This window comes from Callithrix jacchus, chromosome 5, assembly GCF_049354715.1.
Source record: "Callithrix jacchus isolate 240 chromosome 5, calJac240_pri, whole genome shotgun sequence".
Classification (NCBI taxonomy): domain Eukaryota; kingdom Metazoa; phylum Chordata; class Mammalia; order Primates; family Cebidae; genus Callithrix; species Callithrix jacchus.
Window position 1 is genome coordinate 125036776 of NC_133506.1, and position 17571 is coordinate 125054346.

Consider the following 17571-nt stretch of genomic DNA (forward strand, 5'->3'; position numbering starts at 1 on the left):
TTTCCCAACCTAGCAAAGCAGGACAATATTCAACCCCAGGTAATACAGAGAACACCACAAAGATATTACTCAAGAAGAGCAACCCCAAGGCACATAATCGTTAGATTCACCAGGGTTGAAATGAAGGAGAAGATACTAAGGGCAGCCAGAGAGAAAGGTCAGGTTACCCACAAAGGGAAGCCTATCAGACTTACAGCAGATCTCTCAGCAGAAACCTACAAGCCAGAAGAGAGTGGGGGCCAATATTCGACATCCTTAAAGAAAAGAACTTTCAGCCCAGAATTTCATATCCAGCCAAACTAAGCTTCACAGCTGAAGGAAAAATAAAATCTTTTATGAACAAGCAAGTACTCAGAGATTTTATTACCACCAGGCCTGCTTTGCAAGAGCTTCTGAAAGAAGCATTACACATAGAAAGGAACAACTAGTATTAGCCTTTCTGAAAATATACCAAAAAGTAAAGAGCATCAACATAATGAAGAATTTACGTCAATGAATAGACAAAACAGCCAGTTAACATCAAATGGCAGTTATCCTAAATTTAAATCGACTAAATCCCCCCATCAAATGATACAGCCAAAACCCAACAGTATGCTACATCCAGACACATTTGACATGCAAGGATACACAAAGACTCAAAATAAAGGGATGGAGAAAGATTTACCAACCAAATGGAGAGCAAAAATAAATAAATAAATAAATAAAAAGCAGGAGTTGCAATTCTTGCCTCTGATAAAATAGATTTTAAAGCAACAAAGATATAGTGGTAAAAGGATCAATACAACAAGAAGAGCTAATGATCCTAACACCCAGATACGTAAGACCTATAAAGAGACTTAGACTCCCTAGACTCCCACACAATAATAGTGGGAGATTTCAACATCAGTATTAGATAGATCAACGAGACAGAAAATTAATAAGGATATCCAGGGCTTGAACTCAGATCCGGAACAAGTAAACTTAGTAAACATTTATAGAGCTCTCCACTTTAAATACACAAAATATACATTCTTGTCAGTGCCACATCGCACCTACTCATAGGTTTAAATGAAATATTGGTCAGCCATTATTAAGCACAATTGTTGGCATAAAAGAGGTTTTCAATACCCATTTTTAGAATAAAGCAACATTTCCATTCTCTCTCCCTCTTTTTCTTCCTCTTTCTTCCTCTCCTTCACTCCTTTTTCTTCTTTCTTTCCTTCTCTCCTTTCTTTAAATAAATAAATAAATAAATAAAAAGTTATTTTTTTCAACTCTGTCTCTAAAACAATTTCCTAATTATGTAGTATGTGCTTATCACTTTATTAATATTTATGAGACAAAATAATGTATAGTTTACCAGACAAAATAAGATGTAAAACTACTAATAAAGTTCAAACCATTAAATCTATACAAAATGGCAGAGGAATTAGTATAAGGGATGATTAGAGTCAGATGAGGTAACTCAAGGACTCTTATTTGGAGAAAAGAGATATTAAGCCAGATCTTGCCTGGGGTGAGGTAGTGGGAAATGCTTAATTTGTCAGTGTCTACTCAAAAACCTGACCTCCCAGTCTTGAATTTTCTCTTTGTAGTAATGTATAAGTTTTGCAAAAATTAAGTCTTGAGCATGAGAAAACAAGAAAAAAAATGGAGGCAATGTGATATAGTCATTAAGAATGTGGTCCCCATGTCATGCTAATGCAGGTTCTACTAAAGCTAATTTTATCATTTTGGGGTCCAAAATTTATTCAAATGATATCTGGTCTCTCTTTGTTAAGAATATATAGTTACTCAAGAAAATATTCAATTTTTCAAACTCTACTATTAATCACATAATCTGAAAGGTGCTGAAGTGACAGAGTGGTAAGAAGATCACAATTGACTGATGACCCAAACCTAAAAAAATCAATTTAAAAAAAAGAAAAGGCCAATCTGTACTTACAAGTGCTATCAAGAAAGCCAAATAGGAAGAATACAGTAGCTTCTCTAAACCACCATGGCACATGTATAACTATGTAACAAACCTGCATGTTCTCCACATGTACCCCAGAACTTAAAGTATAATAAAAAAAGAAGCTTAAAACAAAAATAATATCAAGAAGCCTATGATAGAAGATGTGAAGGAGAAGGAAGTTGAGTTAACTCAGTTGAGTACTTTGCATCTTGTCAAGTATTTATTCACTCAATATTTCTTAGCCTTAACTGCAAGGCAGATATTATTACTGCTATTACGTAACTGAAGTTACTGAGGATCAAAGAAGTTAATTAAGTTGCTTAAGGCAACAGTTCAAAATAATGCTTTCAGGGTTCCAGAAAAGAGATTACCCATTAAGGAGAAAAGATTCATAAAATACTTTCAGAAATGGTTAAGACTTGGACATGGTTAAATGGGTTGGAAAAGAACATGTTAGACAGACATCCTTCCTCAATCAGAAACAAGACAACTGAACTATGGAACATACCTAGAGAATAGTGAGTGACTGATTTTAGTTAGAGGGTATTGATTCTATTAGATTGTAACTAGCAGTAATGATGGATTGATAGATTTGATCAGATTAGGCACTTTTGAGTAAATAATGGGGGAATCCATTTAGCCATAAGGATTAAGTGATTTGAATTATTTTTCAAAAAATATTAACATTGTAGTGCAAAATATAGAAAGCCATTCATATCACACCTGTAATTTTGATCCAAAGACTACCATTTACAAGCTGTGTGAGAGTGACAGATTATTAAAATTATCTGAAGTGGTATTTTCACTTGCCAAATGGGGATAAAAACAGTATCTTCTTAGAGTTATTTAAAGGATTAACAACAATAATATGAATATTCTATATGCAAATATATTAGCAAGTACCTAAAACATAGCCAATACTTAAGACATAGTCGACTTTACTTAATAATGATAATAATTATTATCAATAACAGAAGAAAAACACAAAAGGATGGTGAAAAATAAAGTCAGGGAGAATACAGGGTATGAAATTGTCAAGATGAACAAAAATAAACAACTAAAATATGAGAACAAAAAGGGCCAGAATATCAACAAATTACTCTTAGCGAGGAAAACATTGTGAAAATATTTTTCTAAAATTTTATTTAAACCTAGATTAATCATTCTTACATGCTCAATGTCTATAATCTCATATATCCTGCATTCTAGCTAAAAAAGCACCTGTGCCTTAGTTCTACCATAGCTCTCTTAAAATGAATTTGGTGGTTATAGAACCAACTTTGACATATTAATGTTGATACCACCTGCTCCTAGCATTTTCAGCATGTGTCAACATGTCTCCAACACTCAGGGCTGTATCCTAAAGGGTACCCTCTGCCCCATTTCTTCTTCAGGAACAGAGAAATGACTGCGCATTTCAGCCTCCCACTGGATATGAACACCTTCCTGTCTATTTAGAAATAATCAACAGATAAACTACAGGAAGCACTTATTTCTTTACTATTCACAAAATGCAAACCATTAACAATGTATTGCATCAGCATGACACACTGAAATAGATACATTCTAATTCTGGCCATATGTAAACCACTTTCCTTGTCATCCAACAGCTCAAATGATAAATTATGTCAACTTATTATCTAGCATATTGAGAAAAACTATACATCTGAAGAATATGTTTCAGGTAAACCTACATCAAGACTGCCTAAAACAAATTATATCTTTGAGAGTGTGATGTGTAGTTTACAACCAGAAAGCTTCTCTGCAGTGGCCTCAGAATACTTCCATGGGACCAATTACTCTGGGATGCAGAACCTCAAATGAATAAGAGCAAAATTCTCCTGTCTTGGGCATGACAGTTGCAGGGAGATACAGCTGTGGAGCATACCAGTTCATACTCCACACTGTCTCTAATTTCTCACTAAGATACATAAGAGAAACAGAAAATTACCTGCCAGAATGTCAGACTCATCCATAAACTGGGTGCTGAAGAGAATTACTCTGTCTGATTTCCCTGTTTTCAGGAGATTCCATACTTGGTGCCTTGAAAGAGGATCCAATCCAGCAGTTGGTTCATCCAACAGCAAAACCTGGACAGGAGAAAAGTCATAAAGTAATTTCTCCCTTTGAGGTAAGATCCTTTTTAAATTTTATTTATTTATTTATTTATTGAGGTGGAGTCTCGCTTTGTTGCCCAGGTTACAGGGCAGTGGTGCGATCTTGGCTCACTGCCACCTCTGCCTCCCAGGTTCAAGCAATTCTCTGCCTCAGCCTCCAGAGTAGCTGGGATTACAGGTGGCTCTCACCCTGCCCTGCTAATTTTTTGGTATTTTTAGTAGAGATGGGGATTCACCAACTTGGCCAGGCTGGTCTTGATCTCCTGACCTCATGATCCACTCACCTCGGCCTCCCAAAGTGCTGGGATTACAGGCATGAGCCACCGCACCAGGTCAAGATCCTTTTAAAAAGCACTATACTTTTTAAAGTATTTGGGAGAAATTTGTTAGCACTTAATATTTCATTCTAAAAGTTCTCTTACATTTATCATTTATAAATTGTTTGACCTAACAAAATAATTTTATAGTCTTCAATCTGATTTCACCAGTAATTTTGGTTTGACTTGCCTGAGGATCTCCCAAAATGGCAATCCCAAAAGTTAGTTTCCAATTTTGTCCACCAGTTAAGTTTTGAACAAGGATGTCTTGAATATTTTCCGTTTCTAAGTCCTGTACAACTTGTTGTACCTAACCAAATAAATGATATTTAGTCCAAAACCCAGAAAGTTTATTTTTAAAACACTATCATTTTTCTGTTCTTTACAAAGGGTCTTTTTGCTTAACATTTAGATGAGGAATTGTGTAGAAATAACTTAACACAACATTTTCTAGGTAAACAATCTCACTTTCATGACTGTGTAACATCTAATATGCTCACATACCTCTTTCTCTACTTCATGCGGCAAAATCCCTTTTATATTAGCAAGCACCCCGAGGTTTCCATCACAGTAAGAAATCCAAATTGCACACTGGATTGTGGACAAAATCCAGTGAGCTTGCTGATATTTTCTATGTCAGCCATTCCTGAAAGTGTGTGATTATAGATAGTGACTGAACCTGAAAGCAGAAGGCAGAGAGTTACCGTTAGGAAAATGTGTCATGCTTCATTGATTTAAAATGGAAAACACTGTATCAATTATTAGATTCATCTCAACATTGTTTACTTGTAAGGAGTACACAATTAACTGATTAAAAATGTAATGTTCATAATAACATCTGATCCAGCTGGAATACTGCTTAGTAAATGAAGAATCATAAAACTACTTATGACATATTTAAAACAAGAATAACATTTTTAAAAATAGGTATAATACCATTCAATAAAAGGATGAGAAAAACTTCTAAATTTTTATCTTAAATCCCTGGGTGTAATGGGTAATGAAACTACTGGGATTAATTAATGAAAACAATTAATTAAATACATAAGTAATGCATTTGTCTAAGTACTTGTCCTTGGATAACTGTCTTCTTACCTGATGTTGGAATTGATAGCCCACGAAGTATGTTTAACAGGGTGGTTTTCCCAGCTCCACTGTGACCAAGAAGGGCAGTGATCTGGCCTTCATATATGTCAAACACCAGACCTGCCATAATTTTAAAAAAATTATACTCAGAGCCTACATATTAACTTTACATTCTCTGAAATTGTTGTAACATTTTGCAGTGTGATAGATTGAGCTAGCAATATTTGAAATAAAATTGATCTTAAAATTATTTCTTTTAAAACTGAATGTCAACATTTTATGGTGATAAAATGGTCAATATGTTATTGTGCAATTACTTTTTTTATAAAAGCAGTTTTATCAAGAAAGGCTACCTATAATCAAGGGAGCTTTAGTACTGAAGAATAAGATGAGTTGAAAACAAAGAATTTCATGATACTATCATATATCTTTCAAACTCACATGATTTTTAACGATACATCCTACTTTTAAAAATAGTTACATGGTTTTTATCAACTTCGAAGAAACATAATGTGTTCAAATAAAGGAGAGACATATCTGGAATATCTCAGCTTAATCCCTACCAAGAAGTTACAACAGTGAGGCAGTCCTTAAATCAAGCAGCCCTATTAAATAAAATGTTATTTTATTACCTCTCAAATCTTCTACTTTCTCATGCTTCCCTGCTTATTCTTTTGTAAGATTTTTGATTCCGAAAAAAAAAAAGAGGGGAATGTTTTCAGAAAATTGTGAAAATGTACAGAGGATTGATAAGTCAAGTCTTTGAGGCTGAAGCAAAGCCTCAAAGAAAATCTGGGATTCTTCTATTTTAAAGCCTCAAAGAAAATCTGGGGATTCTTTTCTTTCACATGGGCACTGGCAGAAGCAACCAGGGCACCTAATTAGAAGCAGCATCCCTGATCTTTGCAAAATGAATAGGCCAAAATATGAAGAGCACAACCAGCACATAGAAGTATGTTGTTATAAGAATTGTGATAAATGACAGGATAGGAGGAAAGCTGGAGATAAAATAAATGGTGAGGTGATACTATGGTGGAAAAAAGAAGAGAAAAAACACAGCATAATGGAAATATTAGGGTTTTAAAATCTAATCATTGAATGATTCAGAACTGATGAAATCCCAGTTGTGCTACACACTAGCTCTGTTACAAATGCTGTGTACTCAAGACTCATAGAGTTCAGTTCTTCAGCAGTGATGCGAGGATGGCATTAATTACCATACAGAGTTGGCTTGTAGAGTAAAGAATATAACCAGAACACAAAATATTTGGAACATAGTAAACTTCCAAAGAAGATGAGAGAGAAGGAAAAAGGATTTGAAACAAAGAAAGATTTTTAAAAGAGGGCATAGAAACATATTTTATCAGGAAAAACAACTAATGGGTACTAAGCTTAATACCTAGGTGATGAAATAGTTTGTAGAATAAATCCCCATGACACAGGTTTACCTATGTAATGAACCCACACATGTACCCCTGAACTTAAAAATAGAAGTTTAAAAGAAAAGAAATAAGATTTTAAGTGAGTTGAAGGATGACTTACTATAAGCCAGATCCAGTGCATTTTATCCACATTTTTTTACTTACATTATCACAACAAACCAGCAGGTAGGTTGTATTAGCCTGCGTGGGCTGCTATAACAAAATACCATAGACTGGTGGCTTAAGGGACAAACATTTATTTCTTATAGTTCTGAAGGATGAGAATTCCAAGATCAACATGTCAATAGATTTGGCTTCTGATGAGGGCTCTCTTCCTGGCTTGCAAACAGCCGCTTTCTTGCTGTGTTATCACATGGCAGAGAGAGGGAAAGAGTGCAAGCCCTCTTATGCCTCTTCTTATAAATACTCTAATTCCATCAGGAAGGCCCCACCTCATGATCTCATCTAACCCTAATTGCTTCCTAAGGCTTTATCTTCAAATACCATTATTTTAAGGGTTAAGGTTTCAACGTATAAATTTTGAGGGGATATAATTCAATTTATTGAATAGGTACAATCCACTTAAATATGGAAGTAACTGAAGAGGCTGGACATTCAGATGCAATGACATTCAAGTTGAGCATATATGGATTCAAATACTCTTTCTAGATTAGGTAGAATCTACTCTGTGGTTGGTATAATACCCTTTAATTGACATTTCACTTTTCTACTTTCTATACTGAGAGGCGATTATGAGCTCAGCTAGCTTGACCTCTGGGACAGAACAGCCCAGGCTTCAGAACTCTGTGCACTGGTCTGTTGGATGCAGTGCCAGACACAGTAATGACGCCGCAGGACTGGCAGTCTTGAGTAGCCATGCCATAGATAAAATCTCCCACACTTTCCTAACAGTTGCTCCACCTGTTGCTGGAGATAATTTTTCTAGAGCATAAGACTAATCTTGTTATCCATAATTCACATGCCCACTGGGTAAATAAAAACACCTTATTTCATCATTCAAGGTTTTTTATGATCTCTCTGATAGAACCTAATTCGGATATACGCACTGGAAACAACATAAAACTTAGAGTTTCAGCTTAGAAGGATGTCATGATTCTTGAGAACATTGCTATGTTTACATGCTCATAGGGAATGAGAGAATACTGCTCTTGGTTGTATGTTCATATTGGATCTATATTCAGAGACTGTATCATAAATGTTCTAAGTTAAAATATTACTGAAAGAGGTATATCAGAAAGGTATTATTGAAGAGTGAGATGAATACAACATTGAATGATGAACAAGACTTGAGTAAAGATCTGGGGTATTGGAGATTTCTAGCTGTTTGGAAATCAAAGCAACCAGCATTGAATAAAGCATGTCCATCACCTAAGAGGGAAGATAGGTGCGGCACTAACAGTCCCGATTGCTCATGTTTCCTTCCCATCTCTCTCCCGTGCCTGCATCACTTGCCTCTTTCTCCTCATCTAGTTATAAGCCAGGAAGGGAAGATGAGAGGGACAAAGTGAATTACCAAAAAAAGGGGTTGAGAATAATAGCAAGGGAGACAATGGCAGTGTTTGTCACAAAGAGAGCAACTGAGGGAGAGAAAAACACAAAGAGGAGGATGAGAAAGATAATGCGGAAAATGAAAATTTGAAAACTATTTACTTGTGAATGATGGTTATTATACCATGAAATATTGGTAGATGTAAATGCTGAGAATGTGAGAAATAATGAGTAATTGTTCCTTTGTTCCCAATCCTTTGGTGTTTTTAATACTCTTTTAGGAAGAGTTTGCCATTGTTAAACAATAGCCATTATTTCCAATATGATTATTTAAAGTAATTATTAAAGATGTCGCTTGGACACAGTAAACACAATTGCTCTGCAGCTACCTTTGCATGTTATCATCTAGGATGGTAAATTGGATTTTATAAAAAATATAATGCTACCTAACAGCTACCTGTGTCTCCTTCTTACTTTAAGGATAAAGAAATGCCCTTTAATTTTCTAAAGCTTAAATGACACCCACATCTATTGATTTCTTGATCACTTAATTCAATAATCCTGTCAAAATTTATGTGAGGTTTTTTGAAATCATTTTCTCCCAGTGAACTCAAGCTAGATCCCCTTTTCAGAACTTCTACTATAATGAAGGTCAGAAACTATTTCCTACCTTATTTGAAAACCTTACCCAGGGCAGTTTTCAAATTAAGTCACAACTAATGAAATAAATTTTATTTTTCTTTTAAAAAGCAGTGCATATACCTGTAGTCTCTCTTTTTTATGATACTTTTTAGGATATCCATGTTTTCTACAAAATTGCTAATAGTAGTTTACCAATCTTTCCACCAATTACTTGCATTTCAAAGACGTGTTGACAATGCAAAAATAGTATCATTTAGCATAACTGAGCATCTTAGTATTCTATCATTACATATTTGAATTTTACATTTATTCTTACCATGTTCCAATTACTATTAAAATTTTATTATATTTCATAAATGAATAGAGAAATTATATTGTCTTTAATCCTTAATACTTTCTGCCTTTATATTTCAAATTTTGATATATTTATTTATATTCTATTTATATCTATATTCTATTTCTAGATAAACAAAAATTATTAACATTTATGGATAGTTAACATTATCAAATTTTAGTTTATATGCCTTAAAGTAGTGACATAATTTTATTTAATAATTTAATGTGATAAATTCTGTTGCTGAAAAATTCTCTGGTTATTAGCTATTAATTTCATAAAGTGCTGTTGGAGTTCATTTGTTTTTGCTCATTTAGATTTTACAATCATGTGCAAATGTGAGATTGGTCTAAATATTTCTTCTTGTCCCACTTTTGTATTCTTTCTCTTTGCTTTGCTCCAGTCCCAAACAATGAAGTAAGTTCTTCAATGTGACTCTATGCCCCTGTGTGGTTTTCCCCTCTTTGACTTGTTTTTTTATGGAGCAGTCTTGTGATTTCCTCCATTTGGATTAGATAAGGTCAATGCACCAAGAATAATAGTAAATATCATAACACTAATGATAAATTCTGAAATTTCTTACTTGGGAGATTTTAAAATAATGAGTCGTTACTCTGTATCAGTACTCCCAGAAATGATAAAACTTTTCAGAAGGACCCTTCCTTCCCTTCATTTCCCTATTTTCCTTTCTGCCTCTTCCCTAGCACTTACCTAGTATATACAAGGAATTGACAGACAAACCCCAGAGATGCACAGATAAATATGTTTTTTATCTATAGAAATGATAGTACAATCAGGGCGGCATGGTGGCTCATGCCTGTAATCCCAGCACTGTGGGAGGCCAAGGCGGGGGCATCACCTGAGATTAGGAGTTTGAGACAGCCTGGTCAGCATGGTGAAACCTTGTCTCTATTGAAAACACAAAAATTAGCCATGCATGGTATCATATACCTGTAGTCCCAGCTCCTTGGCAGGCGGAGACAGAGAATCACTTGGACCCGGGAGGTGGAGGTTGCAGTGAGCCAAGATCATGTCACTGCACCTGCCTGGGCAACAGAATGAGACTCCTTCCAAAAAAAAAAAAAAAAAGAAGAAGAAGAAAGAAGGAAGGAAGGAAGGAAGGAAAGAAGGAAGGAAGGAAGGAAGGAAGGAAGGGAGGGAGGGAGGGAGGGAGGGAGGGAAGAAAAAGGAAGGAGGGAGGAAGGTAGGGGAAGCGGGGAGGAGGAAAAGAAGGGAGGGAGGGAGCGAGGGAGGGAGGAAGGAAGGGGACAATCAATTAGAAGTAGAAGCTGAAACACATCAATAATTAAGAGTATCATCCTATATTTATTGACTTACGAGAAAACTAGTTACGCTGAGAGAGAAAAATTAAAGTCATTCCTCTCTCGTAAATGTTTATTTTTACAGAAGATATAGAATGGAATGCTCAGAGCATGTTGCCTGAATTATTAAGAGGGAATCTTTGTAGAATTGGTTGTAAAAAGTGAAATCGTTACCTTAACTCTTACCTGGGCCATTCCAACAGTGAAAGCAAAGAGGCTAAGAAGACACAAAGTTCATTCCAAAAATGCAGAAAGATGTGCGTACAATGCTGTGATTCCCAGAATGCTCCAAAAGGCAATAAGGAGAAACACAATCAAGCCCGTGAGGAAAGCTTTCTTTATCCACACACTCGTCAGGAAAACTAAAGACACCTGAGAAAAGAGAAAACTTCAGCTGGCATATAATTCTCTGAGAACCATCAACAGCACACACAAAAAGGAATTTTATATTATAAAAGTTTATTTTATCAGTTTTCCACCCCTAGACACTGTCTCATGCAAATACTACAAAGAAAACAAAAGAGGTGAGACCAGAATTATTGATAAATGATTGACAGCAGAGGGAGAGAAAGAAAGAAAGATTGAGATGAAATTCACCAACTCACCAAAGACAGGCTATAGAGGAGAAAAAGGGTGAATACCAACACAAAACCAGTCAGGATGACAACTTGTGCAGATTTTACAATAAGAGCCATTACAGTGGCCATGATAAGGATGAAGCTAGCATACATCAAACCCCAGGAAAGCCTAGCAGAAAAACAAAGCAGTCAGTTAGAGTATTGTTACTTCATCACTTCTTTGATTCATTTATTTAGCAAATGATTTGTGAAGCTTATAATTTATATAAAGAGTTAAGAAAATGCAATAGCTAACTTATCTCCTAACCTCAAGCTTACACAATATAGGAGAAGGTAGGCAATAAACAGATAGAGAAGCAAAATAGATAGCTAAATTGCAAATAAATAAAGCTGTGTGATAAGATGGATATCACCAGGAGAGGTTTTCTGGGAAAGCTTTTCTGGGAAGATATTTATGATGATTTGTCAGCTCTGGACAAGTTTTTCAGTAATGTTTTGTGTAAACAATTTGGACAAAAAGTAGATAACGAAGCAGGGTTCAGCAAACTTTTTTTCTAAGTAGCCACATTGTAAATATTTTCAACTTGGCAGGCCATACAGTTTCCATTGCCATTGTGGCACAAACACAGTCATAAACAATATGTGAGTGATGTGTGGCTGTGTTTCAATAAAATGTATTTATGGACAATAAAATTTGAATTGCATTTAAATTTTCACATGCCACAAAATATTATTGTTCATTGAATTTTTCCCAAGCATTTAAAAATGTAAAAGATATCCAGCCAAACTAAGCTTCATAAGTGAAGGAGAAATAAAATCCTTTATAGACAAGCAAATGCTGAGGGATTTTGTCACCACCAAGTCTGCCTTACAAAAGTTCCTGAAGGAAGCACTAAATATAGAAAGAAAAAACCAGTCCCAGTCACTGCAGGAATATGCCAAAATATAATGACCAACAACACTATGAAGAAACTGCATCAACTAATGTGCAAAATAACCAGCTAGCATCATGATGACAGATTCAAATTCACACATAACAATATTAACCTTAAATATAAAGGGGCTAAGTGCCCCAATTAAAAGACACAGACATCAGTGTCCAATTTGCCAGATAGGATAAAGAGTCAAGACCCATCAGTATCCTGTATTCAAACGACCCATTTCACGTGCAAAGACACATAGGCTCAAAATAAAGGGATGGAGAAACATTTACCAACAAATAGAAAGCAAAAAATAAAAGCAGAGGTTGCAATCCTAGTCTCTGATAAAAAAGGACTTTAAATCACAAAGATCAGAAGACACAAAGAAGGCCATACATAATGGAAAAGGGATCAAGGTAACAAGAAGAGATAACTATCCTAAATATATATGCACCCAATACATGAGCACCCAGATTCATAAAGCAAGTTCTTAGAGATCTACAAAGAGACTTAGACTCACACACAATAATAGTGGGCTACTTTAACACCCCACTGTCAATATTAGACAGATCAATAAGACAGAAGACTAACAAGGATACTCAGGACTTAAACACAGCTTTGGACCAAGTAGACCTAATATATATCTACAGAACTCTCCACCTCAAATCAACAGAATATACACGTTCTTCTCAGCACCATATAGCACTTATTATAAAATTGACCACATAATTAGAAGTAAAACACTCCTCAGCAAATGCAAAAGAATGGAAATCATAACAAACAGTCTATCAGACCATAGCGCAATGAGATTAGAACTCAGATTAAGAAACTCACTCAAATCTGCACAATTACCTGGAAACTGAACAACTTGCTTCTGCGTGTCAGCTGGATAAACAATGAAATGAAAGCAGAAATAAAGATGTTCTTCAAAACCAATCAGAGTGAAGACACAACTTACCAGAATCTCTGAGACAACTTTAAAGCAGTGTCGAGGGGGAAATTTATAGCAATAAATGCCCACATGAGAAACAAGGAAATATCTAAAATTGACACTCTATCATCAAAATTGAAAGAGCTAGAGGAGCAAGATCCAACAAAAAAAATCAAAAGCTAGCAGAAGACAAGAAATAACTAAGATCAGAGCAGAACTGAAGGAGATAGACATGCAAAAAACCTTTCAAAAAAATCAATAAATCCAGGAGCTGTTTTTTTGAAAAGATCAACAAAATAGACCACTAGCCAGACTAATAAAAAAGAAAAGAGAGAAGAATCAAATTGATGCAATAAAAAATGATAAAGGGGATATCACTACTGATTCCGTGGAAATACAAACTACCATCAGAGATTACTACAAACAGCTCTATGCACATAAACCAGAAAACCTGGAAGAAATGGATTAATTGCTGGACACTTGCACTCTACCAAGACTAAACCAGGAAGAAGTTGAAACCCTAAATAGACCAACAACAAGGGCTGAAGTTGAGGCAGCAATCAGCCTACCAACCAAAAAAGTCCAGGTCCAGAGGGTTTCACAGCCAAATTCTACCAGACATACAAGGAGGAGCTGGTTCTATTCATTCTGAAACTATGCCAAACAATACAAAAAGAGGAAATCCACCCTAACTCATTCTGTGAGACCCACATCATCCTGATACCAAAACCAGGCAGAGACTCAACAAGAAAAGAAAACTTCAGGCCAATATCCATGATGAAGATTGATGCAAAAATATTCAATAAAATACTGGCAAACTGAATGCAATAGCACATAAAAAAGCTTATTCATCACAATCAAGTAGGCTTCATCCAGGGATGCAAGGCTGGTTCAACATACGCAAGCCTATAAACATAACCCATCACATAAACAGAACCAAAGACAAAAATCACATGATTATCTCAATAGATGTGGAGAAGGCCTTTGACAAAATTCAACAGCACTTCATGCTAAAAGCTCTCAATAAACTAGGTATAGAGGGAATGTATTATAAAATAATAAAAGCTATTTATGACAAAACTACATCCAATATCATACTGAACAGGCAAAAGCTGGAAGAATTCCCTTTGAAATCTGGCACTAAACAAGGATGCCCTCTCTCACCACTCCTATTCAATATAGTATTGGAAGCTCTAGGCAGAGCAATCAGGCAAGAAAAAAAAAAATAAAGGGTATTCAATTAGGAAAGGAGGAAGTCAAATAGTCTCTTCGCAGATGACATGATTGTATATTTAGAAGACTCCATTGTCTCAGCCCAAAATCTCCTGAAACTGATAAGCACCTTCAGCAAAGTCTCAGGGTACAAAATCAATGTGCAGAAATCACAAGCATTCCTATACACCAATAACAGACTTAAAGAGAGTCAAATTAAGAATGAACTAGGGAGGCTGAGGTGGGAGGATCACTTGAGCCCAGGAGTTTGAGGCTGCAGTGAGCTATAATCATGTCTGTGAAAAGCTATTGCTCTCCACCCTGGGCAACAGAGTAAAACTTTGTCTCTAAGAAAAAAAAGAAGTTAAAATCAATGATAGAATCTAAACTGTTATTATGATTACATATCCATGTTTCTATCTCCCCCAGTACCAGTGTCCCTGGAGTAAAGTGCCTGTGTTCTACTTGTTTTCTGATCCCCAGTACTTAGTACAATGGTTTGAATATGGAAGTTGTTCCGTATATGTTGCCTCATTAATGAAGTGAATAAATGACAGAATAGAATAATCCATTAAATCACCATCTATGAAAATTCAAATTTAATGTAGTTAGATTCCTTTAACTTTATACTCATTTCTATGATAGCAGCATGAATGGCAGCTTGAAAAGCTACAAAGCCTTTCTCCCAGAATGCTGCACCTTCACACTTCATTTTCCATTCACTGCTTGACAATGAGCTTTAGAAGAACACACCCTTTATTATGGAATAATACAATCTTGGCTACAGAAAAAAAACAAAATTTCAAATGTTTCAAAATGCAAAGTCCATGATAATACAGTGGATGGTAAGTCCTCTCAGTTGAGATTTGCAGAGTATACCCAAAGAGAATATAGCAGAATTACTTTACAAATTGTTTTTTTCTGAGACACAGTCTTGCTCCATCATCGCCAGGTGCCAGGCTGAAGTGCAGTGGCACGATCTCAGCTCACTGCAACCTCTGCCTCCCGGGTACAAGCAATTCTCCTGCCTCAGCTTCCGGAGTAACTGGGACTACAGGTGTGCACCACCATGCCCAGCTAATTTTTGTATTTTTTAGTAGAGATGGAGTTTCACCATGTTGGCCAGGATGGTTTCGATCTCTTGACCTCATGATCCACCCGCTTTGGCCTCTCAAAATGCTGGGATTACAGGCGTGAGCCGCCACGCCCGGCTACGAATATTTTTAAGACCAGTTCTCAATGAGTTTTCATTATATTTTATAATTCTTTCCATTAGTCAAGAATTCTCTCCTTGAGCTTGGCTCTTCTGTGGCTTATGTCAAGAAAGCACTAAACTTTAAAAAAAAATGGAAGTAAATGAGTAAGATCATTTTGTTCAGGTGTTTTTTAGGAGTAACTTAGAAATAATAGTAAATATACTTTTTAATAAAACAATGTACTTAAGTACATAAGTTTCATTTAATAAATATGAATATCCTTTATGTTCAGAAGAAATTAAAGGTATATTGTGGTTGTATATGTTTGTGTAGTTTCACCTCTGCTATTCGTCATGTCCCCTGTGGCTACTCCTATGATAGCAACAAAAAAGTATATTTTTTCTTCTATAAAAGTTACATGAATGGTATCTGTGCTCTTTCATCATGGAGATTCTATGTCCCCAAGAAAACTTCAAATGATATGAGAAGGTATCAGTAAAGATGACTCTCACCACATCTACTGAAGAGTTCAAATCCAATTCATCCGTGCTTTTTTTCATCAGGCCACCCCATAATTGTTCTTCCTGCCATGTGAAAAAAAAAAGGAATAGTTAAGTAAGAAGCTCTCTACCTGGCCATATTCAATTACATTGAGGTTATTTTATCTTAAAGCTATTTCCTTCCTAAAGGAAGTGCTGGGCCTAAATAAGACATGGAGGGGAGGGGAGTAGAAATTTCTGATGTTCTAGATAAAATCAGAAATGTATAGCAAATATTTGTGTTGCAAATATAATATACCCTTCCAAATAAATTATTTAAACAATGTATTAGTCTGTTCTCCCATGCTATAAGAAAATATTGAGACTGGGTGATTTATAAAGAAAAAAATTTAATTGACTCACAGTTCTCCATGGCTGGGGAAGCCTCAGAAAACTTACAATCATGGCAGAAGGTACCTCTTCCCAGGGAGGCAGGAGGCTGAATAAATGCAAGGAGGAGAAATGCTAGATGCTTATAAAACCATCAGATTTCATGAGAACTCACTCACTATCAGGAGAATGGCATGGGGGAGCTTCCCCCATGATCCAATCACTCCCACTGGGTCCCTCCCTCAACACATGAGGATTATGGGGATTACAATTCAAGATGAGATTTTGGGTAGAGACACAGCCAAACCATATCAAACAATAATTTAAGGCACAATAAATTTGAAATAATTATTGGCATTGGAAATTCCAATGGTATTTGAATTTCAAACAATCATTGGTATTGGTGTTGGTATTGGTACAAATATTGATATTGGAAACACTAATACATCGATTTAAATTCATATGAAAACAAACCTATCTAAAGTTGGAATATACGCTGCAATTATAGCACACATTTTCATTTGGAAGTGGTGTCAATATAGACAAATTTCCAAAGACAGCATAAAACTGTTGCATTTAGATAGTGTTTTCTTAAGAGACTTTGTTTATTCTAAAATATATATTGTAAATGGCTGATGTTACTGATCTAACCCAGGCCATTTAACTCATACAATTGCATCCTTCTGGTGTGATTCAACAAGTTCTTTTGTCCTCCATATTTCCTAGAATCCAGTGCCTAGATCCAGAGGCTTAATCAGACTCAGGTCTATTCCTTTTTGCCAGCCTGTAGGTGGTGGTGTGTTGTTTCATAAGAGGCTCATAATTTCTAATTGTCTCTTTTTGAGATATTAGCAACTGTTGACCCTCAGTGCCTAGGTCTATTAATTCAATGGGAGTTTCAAAATGGTGATGTTGTATTTCTATCATTTCTTTTTCATTTACTGATATGAAACATTTATAAAATAATATTTTCCATGATCTATTTGGTTATGCAATAGTTAGTTCACATGGGATATATGCTTGAAGTTTCTCTTTATTTGCAATTTTCCAAAATAAAAACTCATCACAATAGGCTGAGTATTTCTTATCTGAAATGCTTGAGATAAGAAGCGTTTTGGGTTTCAATTTTCTTTTTGGATTTTGTAATATTTTCATGTATATAAGAAATCTTGAGGATAGGA

General features: G+C 35.5%; 1 pseudogene; it reads right to left on the reverse strand.

Moving 5' to 3' along the window:
- Positions 1 to 17571, reverse strand: part of LOC100400875 (ATP-binding cassette sub-family A member 9-like) — a 49360-nt pseudogene that overhangs the window by 22941 nt on the left and 8848 nt on the right.